This window comes from Theropithecus gelada, chromosome 1 (genome assembly GCF_003255815.1).
Source record: "Theropithecus gelada isolate Dixy chromosome 1, Tgel_1.0, whole genome shotgun sequence".
Taxonomy (NCBI): domain Eukaryota; kingdom Metazoa; phylum Chordata; class Mammalia; order Primates; family Cercopithecidae; genus Theropithecus; species Theropithecus gelada.
In genome coordinates this window covers 113,715,805-113,730,006 of record NC_037668.1, presented here as the reverse complement: position 1 = coordinate 113,730,006, position 14,202 = coordinate 113,715,805, and the positions used below count along the sequence as shown (strand labels likewise).

The window sequence follows — 14,202 nt, the reverse complement described above, 5'->3', positions numbered from 1 at the left end:
CTGCACTCCAGCCTAGGCGACAGAGCAAGGCTCTGTCTCAAAAAAAAAAAAAAAAAAAAAGCAAATCTATGTTTGGAATATGTGTCTACCCCTGTGAGAACAGTTGCAGCTATTATAGCTCCAACTCATCTCCCAGGGAGCATTGCCCTGTTGGGAGCTCAGTGTTGGCCTCTACTTTGGCAGGTTTGGCAGTCACCAGGGGTGGTAGCCAGATCAACCTTGGTGAAGAAAAGTCCACATTGTTGGATTTGTGCCAGTGGGCCCATTGAGCAACCACCATGATTAGTATGGAAAAATGTTGACTGATATCCAGTAAAGGTCCATCTTCTTTACCTGACTATTGAGAACCTACTCTATAGAGGATGCTCTCTGTTAAGTATCTACATGGAATATAATTAACTCTACATTGATTCCATTTTGAAAGGTTCATCTAAATTTATCTACCTCGGACCTTCTTATCATTAGCCTTTCAAACCCATTATTTCCAAGTGCCTGACCAGCTGGCCAAACTCTTAGGCAGTGCTCTCTGAATTAGTGTAGATCCATATGTCAAGCCATCGTTCCTTCTAACTATATGTATTGCCTCAAGTTCTACCTACTGGAAAGAGTTCACCTTACTAACATCTTTCAAGCTCTAATGCAGCCTGAAGCTGTACACTTCGGGCTGATGTTGACAATCAATGCAGATCTATCCAAAAATCAGGCCTGAGGTTTTTCCTCCTTCATTAACTGGTAAAGGGAATTGTCTAGGAAAGCTGAAGGAGCAATGTCAAAGCAATGGGAACAGGTGTCATGGAAATCTGAATTGCCTGCTTACACATTTTTCTGTGCTTTCTAGACCTGCTAGGGCCCAGTTTCAATACATGCCATTTTGATTTAAGAGTAGTATGTTAGGGTATACATTCAATTTCACGGTTCAGTGGATTCAATTATTACCCAGTTCATAATGGGAAAAACACAGAACAGAGAGCATAGCCATTTGACATTCCAGGTTCAGTCATTCAGTTTCAATCAGAGCAAGCTCATAGCTGTATTCCAAATGGTAAATTGCATTTGACAGAGAGGGCATGGCCTGTCTCCAAAATCCTACGGATATAAGCAGGGTTTCTCTTATGGGAGATTACCAAAGGGCCCATATGGCATCTCTACCAGCTACAGAGCCTTCTGATATAATTAGAGTTTATCAGTCATGAGGTCCAAATATTAATAGCATTGTAACTTGCATCCTGAATCTGCTGCAGAGCCTTTTCTGACTTCAGGGTTCACTCCAAACTGGCAACCTGGAAAAATACTTGAATAGACATTTCTCCAAAGAAGATTTACAAATGACCAGTAATCCCATGGAAAGATGTATAACATCACTACCATTAGGGAAATGTAAATCAAAAACAAAATGAGCTATCACATCACACATGTTAGGATGCTATTATAAAACAAACATAAACAAACAAAAGCAGAAAATAACAAGTGTTTTCAAGATGGTGGAGAAATTAGAACACAAGCACATTGCTGTTGGGAATGTAAAATGACACAATACTGTATGAATGTATGTATGACACAAACCAGTATGGTAGTTCCTCAGAAAATTAAACACCGAATTACCATATAACCCAGCAAGTCCACTTCTGGGTATATATGCAAAAGAACTGAAAGCAGGAATGTAAAAGATGTTTTTAAATAAATTTTATTGTATAAATTTAAGATGTACAGTAAGAAGTTATGGGATACATATAGATAGTAAAAAGATTACTAGAGTGAAGCAAATTAACATATTCATCATTGAAGGTATTTTTACACCAATGTTCATAGCAGCATTATGCATAATAGTAGAAACAACCCAAATGTCTATCAGTGATTGAATGAATAAACAAAATGTGGCATACAATGGAATATTTTTCAGCCTTAAAAAGGAATGAAAGTCTGACACGCTATAACATGGATGAGACTTGAAGGACATTATACTAAATGAAACAAACCAGACACAATAGGATGAATATTGTGATCTCATTTATATGAAAGACCTGGGATGCTGGCAAACCCCAAAACTGTGGCTCAGCCAGGGAGTGTTTTTTTTCTTCCAGGAAGACAGGAAATAATTCAGGAGGGAGCTGACAGAGTAAAGTGAAGGCAAAGAGTATTAGGTTGTTCTTGCACTGCTATAAAGAAATACCTGGGACTGGGTGATTTATAAAGGACAGAGGTTTAATTGGCTTACAGTTCTTCAGGCTTTACAAGAAGCATGGTGCTGGAATCTATTCAGCTTTTAAGGAGGCTAGAAGGAGAAGTGGGGACAGACACATCCCATGGCGAAAGCAGTAACAAGCAAGAGAGAGAAAGAGTGAGAGTGGAGGGAGTGTTGCCATGTACTTTTAAATAACTACATCTTGTGAGAACTCACTATCATAAAGACAGCACCAAGCCATGAGGGATTCACCCCCATGATCCAAACAACTCCCCAAGCCCCCATCTCCTGCACTGGGGATTACAATTCAAGGATTTGGGCAGGGCCAAATATCCAAACTATATCACAAAGCAAGTTTATCAGAGCAACAGAGTATAGGAAAATGGCTGCTCCATAGATAGAGCAAGGCCACCCCATAGGCAGAGTAGCCCTAATAGATTGCTGGCTAGCTGTATTTATAGCTACTACTTAATTATATGCTAAATAAGGGGCAGGTTATTTGTGAATTTTCTAGAAAAGGGATGGGGCATTCCCAGAACCAAGGAAGGGTTCCCCTCCCCTCTTAAACCATATAGGGTAACTTCCAAGCATTGCCATGACATTTTTAAACAGTCATGGTGCTAGTGGGAGTGTCTTTTAGCATGCTAATATGTTGTACTTAGTGTATAATGAGCACCGACAGCAACTAGAGGTCACTTTTTTCACTATTTTGGTTTTAGCTGCATTTGGTTAGTTTCTTTACTACACCCTATTTTAACCAGATCCTGTTTTGATCAGCAGAGTCATAGCCAGTGCTTGGAAAACAAGTGCTGCTGACCTCCTACGTCACCTAGAATAATCAAATTCAGAGAGACAGAAAGAAGAATGGGGCTGCCAGGGTTTGGTAGAAGGGGGTAATGGAGAGTTATTGTTCAATGGGTACAGAGTTTCAGCTAAAGAAGATAAAAGTTCTGTAGATAAATGGTAATGACAGTTGTACAATAATGTAAATGTACTAATGCCACTGAAATGCATACTTAAAAATGGTTAAAATGATTTTATTTATATGTGTGTGTGTGTGTGTATGTGTGTGTGTGTATATATAGATATATAGCCATCTCCACAATTAAAAAAAAAAAAAAAAAAAAAAAACAGCAACCTTACAAGTTACTAAGAAAATGGATTGGAGCAGAACACCCAAATCGGATATAAGTTGACTCCAAAGTCCACAGAGGCTCACCAGAACTGTACCCCTTTTATTGTGATGGTCAGTCAGTGCAAAGTCCAACAATTTATCTCTACTTTGGCAGAGGTATCCTGATGTGCCCCCAAAGCATTATTCCTGGAACTGCACCCATGAAACTGCCTTTACAAAATTATGACAGTCAGAGAAATCTGACATAATTGACTCCATCTTGCTTCTGACCTCCAAGCTGTCCTTGATCATTCCTGGGCAAAGACCAAGCTAACTTTGGGAATAATTTAGTTTATAGTTTAACTTGAAAGCAAGAATGACAATAGTCCCACCTTAAAATTAACCCCTTCCTTGCTCGGGGAATGAAAACTGCCTTGTAAGACTAATTAAAGCCCACAAGAATAGGGTTATGGGAGAGACCTGAACTCTACTAAGATGTAGGTTTAGTTTTCCTAATTCCTTGCTGCTCAGGAGTCATGTGGCCAGAGATTACAAGATAGGTGTAGTTTCTATAATCCCTACTGCTCAGGAGTTATATGGCCAGAGGTCACAAGATTTGTGACTTCCCCTATTGCTTCTATAGATAATATCACTATTGTAGAACATAATATTGGATTTTTTGAGCTATCTTTCTGACTGACTCCACCAGACTCATGAATCATGACTCAGCTGATCCTGTGGCCCCATCCAGAGGGAGACTCAGCACACAAGGACAGTTTTCCACGCCCCTGTGATTTCATCCCCAGCCAATCAGCAGCACTCATTCCCTAGCTGCCTGCCCACCAAATTGTCCGTAAAAACCCTAGCCTTTAAGCCTTCAGGGAGACCGATTTGAATGATAACTCCAATTCTCCCATGTGGGCCAGCCTTGCATCAATTAAACTCTACTGCAATGCTGCAGTCTCAGTGAATTTATTTTTGTCTGTGCAACAGGCAGGAAGAACCCATCAGGTGATTACACACATTTATCAAGCCCCTGAACTTTTAAATTCTATCCTCTGGTACACCTTTAGGGTGCTTGTTCATTTCTACTCTCCAAGTCCAGTTTAATGGATCTGAATGATATTTTTTGAGATATCCAGACTATAAAGGTATCTGCTCAGTCTGTTTTATGATAGAGAAGCAAATTGAGTTGGCGTAGCACTGAGGTAAGACAGGGAAGGGATACTGCTTTTCCTGCCACATGAAGGCAAGAAAACTGCTTCTGATTATCTTTACTGATAAGAATGTGAATAGGAAATATTTTTGCTAGGTCAGTAGCTGCTGTTGCCAGTGGCTATATAGTTTAGTAAAGATACCATATCAGAACCTGCAGCTGTAATTGGCATCATCCCCCAAACCATTAACTTTGTAATACACTACCAGTTTCTTCAGGTTTATCTGTTGTTTGCTCTAGCCAAACACATGAGTAAAATGGATATGGAATATAGTAGGAATCACTACCCCTGTATCTTTCAGGCCTTTATGGCAATAATATGTACAATTTTCCACAGGGATGGGAGTAATATGTACAGTTTTTCACAAGGTTGTGTTATTACATTAGATTTATTATTGGTGAGGAGGGGACAGGAAGGGATAGTTGTAGGAACATTCATTTGTGTCTTCCCATCTTACCATAGTAGTAGCCTTTATAGTTAGGAAGTTTAACTATGCTCTGAGATTGCAGGGGAGAAAAAAAAACTGAGCTCACAGTCTTTACTGGGCCCACTTGGAAAAGGAATTGGATCAAAACTCCATTTATCACTTGGTCCTCGTAAGCTTCCACTCTGACCACAGTGTTTATTTCCAGGGATTATCATCAGGTTATAGCTCGTATCTTAACAGCTCTAGAAAGACTTGGAATTTGTCTTTTCCCAGTGTTCACTCACCTAGTAAATGACCATAGGTCTCTCTCAAGAATACTTAGGGGAGGAGTCATAGTATACACCACTGACCACATTGCAGTGTTTTTTTCTTAAAGAGAACCTACCTCCTTTTCAATCAAGGGATTCTGATCTAGGAACTGGCTTGAGTCTGAGAACTGAGTGAGAGTACATGAATCCCAGGCACAAGGGCTTAAGTAAGATTCATATCTATAAGACCTACAATTTTTCCACCTGTGTGTTAATATGTTCTAGTATGCTGTGATATATTCAATTCTTATGGCTCCTATGTTCAATTAACCATCACCACAGATCTGTGCAAGTCAAAACAGTCTGATTCCACTCCATCCTTGTAACTTATTGTAGTAATTGCTCCTACGTTTTCTCTGATAGCAAAGCACTGTGACCTGGATTCTACCACTCAAGGATTCCAGTGTTTCCATTTATATCAGAGAACCTAATTCCAATGATATTTCTTAACTCTGTGGTAAAGAATGTTCTTTGAGCCCTTCCAGGGGCTGTGGTTAGAGGGCAGCTGATTCAATTGCAATAATAGAGTCATCTCCACATTTTCATCTTCCTGGGCCTTTGAACCCCTTTCTATTATGAGGGAAGTTGTAGCATTTCAGCCTCATTGAGTATAGGCCACAATTGAGTCCAGTCTTCAAATTGCCAATCTATTGGACTATTAATGGTGTTCCCAGGCACTTGAGTAGGGACTGTCTCCACAAGCCGGGAAGGTTGAATGGGATTAGAGGTTCAGAGTTCTTAGTCTTGCCCGTGTCTGTTCAAATGTCCCCATTTCTTATCCTGGGGTTCTTCTCTTTCTCCACCAGTGCTCTTATCTTAGCATAGAATCTGGCTAGTTGAAGATGTATTAATATGCAAATTCTGCAAGCCTTACAGTGGGTTGGGTCCTCAGTCATATCTGCCTTGTGACTACAGGGGACTTCATTCCTGTTAGTACCCCTTTGGTAAGGCACTGGCAGACAGCTAGAGTAGAGGAGCCTGCTGGGTCATAGAGCAGGGTGGAGATTGGATCTCAAAAGGCAAACAGATAAAATCCAGTCAACTTGTTTAAAAGTTCTCATTTATGCATGAGTCAATATCAGCAGTCCATTCCAGTATTAGCACACCACATTTGGTGAACAAATCAGCCTGTTTTTGTACGGCCCATGAGCTAAAAATGGTTTTTACATTTTTTCAGTGGTAGAAAATAGAAATAAGAAAAATGTTTTGTGAAAAACATATGAAATTTGAATTTTGGTATTCATAGATTAATTTATTGGAACACAGCCACAGTAATTTATTTACATATGGCTGCTTTTGCACTACAAGAGCAGAATTGAACAGTTCACATAGAGACCATATGGCCTGCAAAGTCTAACAGAGTTACTGTCTGGACCTTTTACAGAAAACATTGGCTGACCTCTGATCTATTTGTGTCATCACACTATTCTTATTACTATGACTCTGTAGTATGTTCTGGTATGTAGTTGGCAAGTCTCCCTTATTTAAATTCTTTTCTTAAGGTTGATTGGCTAGTTACAGACTTTTATTCCTCCACACAATTTGAGATTCAGTTTGTTGAGTTTCTCTAAAAATAAAGCAAAAGCTTGAATTGTTATTAGATTAGTCTTTAATTTATAGATTTATTTGGAGAAAATTTGTATCTTATCATTTTAGTTATCTAAGATAAAAGCAGGAAATATACATTTCCATCATTTTCTAATAGAATTTCTTCATAATAGTAATGGCAAAATTCACACAATGCTTAGAACATGCCCAGGTACCATAAGTGTTTTAATGTATTAACAAATTTAATCCTTATAACCCCATGAGGTAGGCATAATTATATTTCTCATTTTGTAGATGCAGAAATTGAGGCACTGAAAAATTAAGTAATTTCTACAGTCACATAACTACAAAGACAGTCTAAAACTCCATATTTTTTGTCTTTATAAATCTGCAATATTGCCACTCAGTAAAGGCTTTGTATATTCTTATTTTTATTCTATTTTCTAGGTAGTTATTACTGATATAAATAAGCACTACTGATTTGTATCAGTTATAGTCTAATATGGCTGAATTTTTTATTTCAAATAATTTACTGTTGTGATTCTATTGGGCTTTTTCAAATAATGGCAGATTTATTTCCTTCCTTACATTATCTCTTTCCTTAAATTCATTTATTTTTCTTTCCATGTAAGTTGCAAGTGACCTTGAATATTATATTAAACAATAGCAGCAATCGTGGAAACTCTTCTACTGCTCCAGATGTTACAGGGAATACATCTAAAATTTCTTCATTAAGACTATTTGCCACCCAGGTGCAGTGGCTCATGCCTGTAATCCCCAGCTCTTTGGGATACCAAGGCAGGAGGACCTCTTAAGGCCAGGAGTTCAACACCAACCTGGGCAATATAGCAAGACCTTGTCTCTAGAAAAAAAAATTAAAATTAACTGGGTATTGTAGCTTGTGCCTATAGCTGCTCAAGAGACTGAAGCAGGAGGATTGCTTGAGCCCAGGAGTTAGAGGCTACAGTGAAGTATGATCATGCCACTGCACTCCAGGCTAGATGACAAAACAAGATCCAAAAAAAAAAAAAGCGTATTTGCCATCTGAAATCTATATTTCTTTTGCCCTGTTGATATGGTTTGGCTCTGTGTTCCCACCCAAATCTCATCTTGTAGCTTCCATATTTCCCACATGTTGTGGGAGGTACCCAGTGGGAGATGATTGAATTATAGGGATGGGTCTTTCCCATGCTGTTTTCACGATAGTGAATGGGTCTCATGAGATCTGATGACTTTAAAATCAGGAGTTGCCCTGCACAAGCTCTCTTTTTGCCTGCTGCCATCCAGGTAAAATGTAACTTGTTCCTCCTTGCCTTCCACCATGATTGTGAGGCCTCCCCAGCCATGTGGAACTGTAATAAACCTCTTTCTTTTGTAAATTGCCCAGTCTCATGTGTGTCTTTATCAGCAGCATGAAAATGGACTAATACACCTGTACCATCTTTTTTGGGTTTATTTCTTCTTCTTTCCTAATTTCCATTGGATGACTAAAGTTTCTTTTGCTGGCTTAAAAATTGCTTCTTTTGTTGTTCCTCTTGTGCAGTTGTGCTGAACGTAATAACCAAGTGTGTATTTATTTAAATCTATTGATTTGTTTAACATATCATTACCTGTATCTTCCCTCTAACAAAACACTTTCACATATTCTCATATCCCTTTGTTTTATAGACCAAAAACAAAGGTTTGGTCTATAAAGCTTTCATCTCTCCTTCATCATTTAGGTATTTTGCCTCAATTTTTTACTTTTAGCTTTTATTCATTTACTTTCTCCTTTTATTTCTGTTATTTCTAGACTCCTTTTTAAATAGTAAACTTAATTAAGCTATTTGATAACCATTACTTTCAATATTCTTTGCAGAATCTCCTGAATTTGTTTCTATTATTATTTCAATGCTTTCTCCAAAAGTTATTTTAGTGTAGGTCATTGTGAGGCAAACCTTCTGATGTCTTATATGCCCACGGATGTATATATTACCCCCTCATATTCGTATGACATATTTAATAATGAACTGGAAAATCTAGCCAATTCAATGAGGTTCTAGCCAGTGTAATAACAAGATATAAAAGCTGTCTAGATTGGAATAGAAGAAATAAAACTGTCTTTATTTGCAGAAATCATGGTTGTCTAGTAGAATATCCAAAATCTACAGAAAACTGAGTTTAGCAAAGTTGCAAGATATAAGATTAATATACAAAATTAATTATATTTCTGTGTACTAGCAATTAACAATCAGAAATGGAAAATTTTAAAGCAGTGTTATTTACAGTAGTATCAGAATGTGAAATATTAGGGATAATTCTGACCAAAAGAAAGCGCAAGCCTATATACTGAAAACTGTAAAACATTGCTGTGGTAAATTACAGAAGTCCTAAATAAATGGTGTATATACTGTGTCTCTGGATCATAAGACTGTATATTGTTTTTGTTTTTGTTTCTGTTTTTGTTTTGTTTTGAGATGGAGTGTTGCTCTGTTACCTAGGTCGGAGTGCAGTGTCATGATCTCAGCTCACTGCAACCTCCACCTCCAGAGTTCAAGCAATTCTCCTGCCTCAGCCTCCTGAGTAGCTGGGACTATAGGTGTGTGCCACCATGTCTGGCTAAAATTTTTAGTAGAGATGTGGTTTCACAATGTTGGCCAGGCTGGTGTCAAACTCCTGACCTCATGATCCAACAACCTCAGCCCCCCAAGGTGCTAGCATTACAGGCATGAGCCACTGCACCCGGCCTCTATATTGTTAAGATGCCAATTATCTTATATATTGGTAGTATCTAAAAATGTTAAACATACATCTAACATATAACCCAGCCATTCTATTCCTAGCCAAGAGAAATGAAAGCATATATCCACACAAAAATTTGCACATGAATGGCCATAGCAGCTTTCTTTGTAATAGCCCAAAACTGGGAATGAACCAAATGTCCATCAAAAACCAAATGGCTAAATAAATTCTAGTACATGTGTACAATGAAATATTAGTCTCAGTAAAAAAGAATTATATACATGCTTTAACATGAATGAATCTCAAAGTAATTTTACTGAGTAGGGAAAAAAACACACAAAAAAGGATACATGCTGTTTGGTTCCACTTACATAAAATTATAGAGATTTCAAAATGATCTGTAATGATAAAAAGCAAATCAAGGGTTTTCAGGAGATAGGAGTGCATGTGTAGAAAGGAATGCTTTCAAAGGAATAGGAAAAGCTTCTAGGGGTGGTGGATACATTATCTTAATAGTGGTGATGGTTTAATAGGTGTTATTTATTATGCCAGTTTATCAAATTATATATTTGAAATTTACTTCATGTCAATTATACTCAGTGAAATAGATAAATAGAGATAAATATCTTATCTACATATATAAATTCATATGTTATATGAGTGGGAAGGAGGAGAGAGATGACACCAAAAGATAATTGGAGTTCATAAATTGGGAATAATAATAATTGTAGGTGGAGAAAGCAGGAAAGAAACATTCTAGGGAGAGACAACAGCATATACAAAGTTAGGAAGAACAGGATGTGCTTAAAGAATCAAAAAAGACCAGTATGGCTAAAGTTTGGTGAGCAAGGTATGGAGTGATACGGTTTCATGCTGTTGAGGTATACAATGACCACATCATGGAGGCTATTGAAGGACGTATTAAGGTAATTGAGCATTATCTAAACAGAGTAGACCTCACTGAGGTTTCAGCTCAGGAGAGACATTATCCAAGTTTACATTTTTAATGGATTCCCTCTGGCTTCAGTATAGTAAATGGATTGGAAGGGGATAAGACAAGATGCAGAAGACTAATAAGACTACTTATTGCAGTACTCCAGGCTATAGGTGTTCATGATTTGAACTAGACTGGTGACGTGTAAATGGAAAGAAGTGGATGGATTTAGGTACTATTTAGGAGGTGGCTTTAGTAGGACTTGATATTTGATTGGGAGACATGAGGGGGAGAGATATCAAGGGTAACTTCCAAATTTCTAACTTGCACAAGTTTCCAACTTAATACCTTGTGATGTCTGCCCATCACTGAAAAAGCAAATACTATAGGAGGCCTAAATTTTATGGGCAAGGTTATGACATTCAAGTGGCGATATTAAGTCAGCAATTAAATATTCTCAGCTGGAGCTGAGGGAGGAGGTCAAATATGAATTTGAGAGTCATCAGTATATACATAATGTCTTAGTCAGAGCCCTGTTAGGAAGCAGATGGAATGCTCAATTGGAATTTTGAGGAAACTACCTACAGAAATGTAGACAGGGTTTAAAAAGTCAACAAAGGGTTCTGGGAAACCCAGAGACTATCAACGGTAGGAAGCCATTACTGTCCTTCGACCTGAAATGGTAAAGGGAAGAAATGATGTTACTAGAATCAAATTGAGATCAGGAACTGCTGGAAAAGAGGCATCTGACAGGAGCTATAGCTGAGAATAACCCAACCACTTATAGAATGCCAAAGACAGAAGGAAATGGGAGAAATAAATATATTACCTTTCTCTCCTCTCACTTTCTATATCCTAGTGGCACATCACTTTGACCAACCCCAACTGGAAGCCAGAGGGCAAGAGAATGCCAGCGATGCAGTACGTTGAAAGTCAGATTCCCAGGACAAGTTGCAAGATAGAGAAGGGGTGGTCAATAGATCTGGGGAACAAATGAAAGAAAACAAACACAAATTTTGTTGAACGAACAATGGGAAGGAGGTCCAGAACCAAGCTGTGAGGAACTCTGACATTTAAAAGTCAGACAAAGGAGGAAAGAGACTGAAGGGAGTGATTATAATAGGTAAGAAAAGAAATGAATGTGGTGTCGTGGAGACTTAAGAATTTCAAAAAGGAGAATGTCATCAACATATATAATAATCTCGAGAAACTGTGTTGGACACTTGTTTTATTAATTTTGGTTTTTATGGGATTTTTGTGTGTAGATCCTTTTTGTGTTTTTTTGCTACTCAACATCTTTATCCCATTTTTTTTATTTAAAAATCCCTCTTTTTGAGTTTTGGTGAAAGGCCACCGTTTACTACAGTAGCCAGAAGTTCCAACTTCTTACTTCCTTGTCACTTGAAACAAGGATGCATGCTCTGACCTAGGCCTGATCAGTTAGTTATATTCACCTTCAAATGGGGAGTTAGTGATACACAGAGGCAGGGACAGTGGAGAGTCTGTTCTGGTGGCAGTGGCAGTAACATCAACAGCTCCCAGTTTCCAGGGATGACGGTGGTGTCAGTAGTAGTGTTCAATGTCCAGCAGCAGATGTAGTACATGCTGTCGTTTTCAAATTCTGGCTTCCTGACATCACTTTAATTCTGCCCATTTTCCAAATCTGATTCTCCAGGTTTATCTGTGTTTATGTGAGCTGCCAAATGTGTTTTCAATGTCTTTTCTGCCTTTATTATCCAGGATTAGTTTCTGGTATTTGCAAGTAAGGACTCTGACTAATATGTAGATCTAATACAAGGAAGTGATGATCATGTATTTTAGTACATAGAGGTCATCAGTAACTTTAGCAAAGAATCTTTTCAGGTTGGGGGCAGGAATAGGATTGGAGTTCTTGAGGAGAGAGAGTGGACAGTGAGAAAATCACTGTCAATGGAGAAGTTTGGTTCTGAAGGAGAAAATAGGGCAATGACCAGAGAATAAATTTAAAGTAGAAAGTTATTTTTAAATATGAGAATCCTGACCACGTTTAAATGCTCATCAGAAGGACCTAGTAGATATGGAGAAGTGGAAGACACAGTCAAGAGAAGGGAAAATCTGAGTATGAATTAGACAACAAAACCTGCATATTCTAGCTCCACTTCCTAAGTTACTCTAATTGGGAACCATTTTTTAAAAAAACAGATTCTAAGCCATAGAACAGATTCTGTCCCTTTATGTATGACTGGTACAGAAAGCTCATTGCACTTTGAAAGAAACAAATGGATTACAGTAATGTTAAATACTGTTGCAGTATACCTCCTAGGGCCATGAAGTTGAATGGTAACTAATATTGCCATTAGCAAGCAATTAACTACCAGATCATAAGTCATCATCTGCTACCTTTTAGCATTTTCACAGAACAAGTTAGACGAATTTTACATGCATACTTAGAATATTAGGGTGTCGAGTGTTGAAATGTTTTGTATCCATCAAAACAAAAATAAAATAATTTTCTCTTGAGGATCCCTTTGTGAATCCAAGGTTTACACATGCTGTTGGTATTTATGCACATGGAAATATTTTCTATAAATGTCTCTGCTCTCTGTAGAATATTTTATATGGAATTAGAATTATAATGTTTTTTAAGGAATCATTCTGTTGTTCAGTGAAATAAGGTGGCAATGGCTAACTGGGCATTAGGGAAAGTGATTTCTAAGAGAAGTATTTCTCAAACCTACTGTGGAAATAGAAAAACTACTTAAGAGGAAATAAGGCCATTTCTAAATACTAGCAAGTTCCTTGGAGTATTTTCAACTGAGGATAAGGACATCTTTCCATTGGTCTTTTTTTGTTTTTTTTTTTTAATCACGGCACCATGGTGTTCCTTGGCTTACCTTTAAAGACTGCTGGGTTTTTCCACTGAGAAAAATATTTATTCTGGGATTTTTAGCATTATGCAACTGCCTGATTTTCCTAAACAATGTTCTGTTCTTTCTTTCTTTCTTTCTATCTTTTTTTTTTTTTTTTGGAATGTGGCCAAGGAATTAAAGAATTCTTGGCATATTCACTCTGCAGTTTCGATGTTTTTTCAAGATCATGTGACTGTAACTGAAGGACAGTATTGGGGAGGCTCACCGTTGCCTGTGTGAATTTCCTTCTGTACAAATGAGTGTTTTGAAGCCAGTCAACTTAGCACATCTGTAGTAAATGAGTCTACCATGCTGTTTTCTTCGAGCTGGACTTCTGTACAAGCATAGTACCTCAATCATTTAGGAAAAAGCAAAACAACTTTTCCTTGCAAAGATCATAAATCCATTTATCACCAAAAGGAATGCTTACCAATCTTTTTATTTTTTTATTGCTGTAACTAATAAAACTGGTCATTGGAAAAGAGGGAAAGAAATAAAACTAACGACTTGACTTAGGACAAATCAAGGCCTTTCAATCTTGACTTTGCAGTTTGCCAGGTGAACATAAGCATAAGTGTTGTCTAAAATGAGTTTCTTGTCTTAAAGGAACATTGAAAATCCTGAATTTTCCATTTGTGGATTATGTTCAGTATAAGGAGGAAAAACACACTTCATCAGCACCTTTGTAGTAGGACCACCATCGAAGCTTCTATTAGGAAATCCAGCCACCCTGCCACCCATCTGGGCTGTGTGTTCTCACAGGCTAGTCGCACGAAAGAAACTTTTCTTTCTAAGAAGGTACATTTTTTCTTCACAGTATTATGGAGAAAGTGACCTACCTTCTTTGTCCAGACCTACATTTA

The 14,202-nt window shown here is 37.8% G+C and overlaps 1 protein-coding gene across 1 annotated transcript in view; it reads left to right on the top strand.

Moving 5' to 3' along the window:
* Window positions 1–14,202, top strand: part of COL24A1 (collagen type XXIV alpha 1 chain) — a 392,112-nt gene that overhangs the window by 317,522 nt on the left and 60,388 nt on the right. The window lies entirely within an intron of this gene.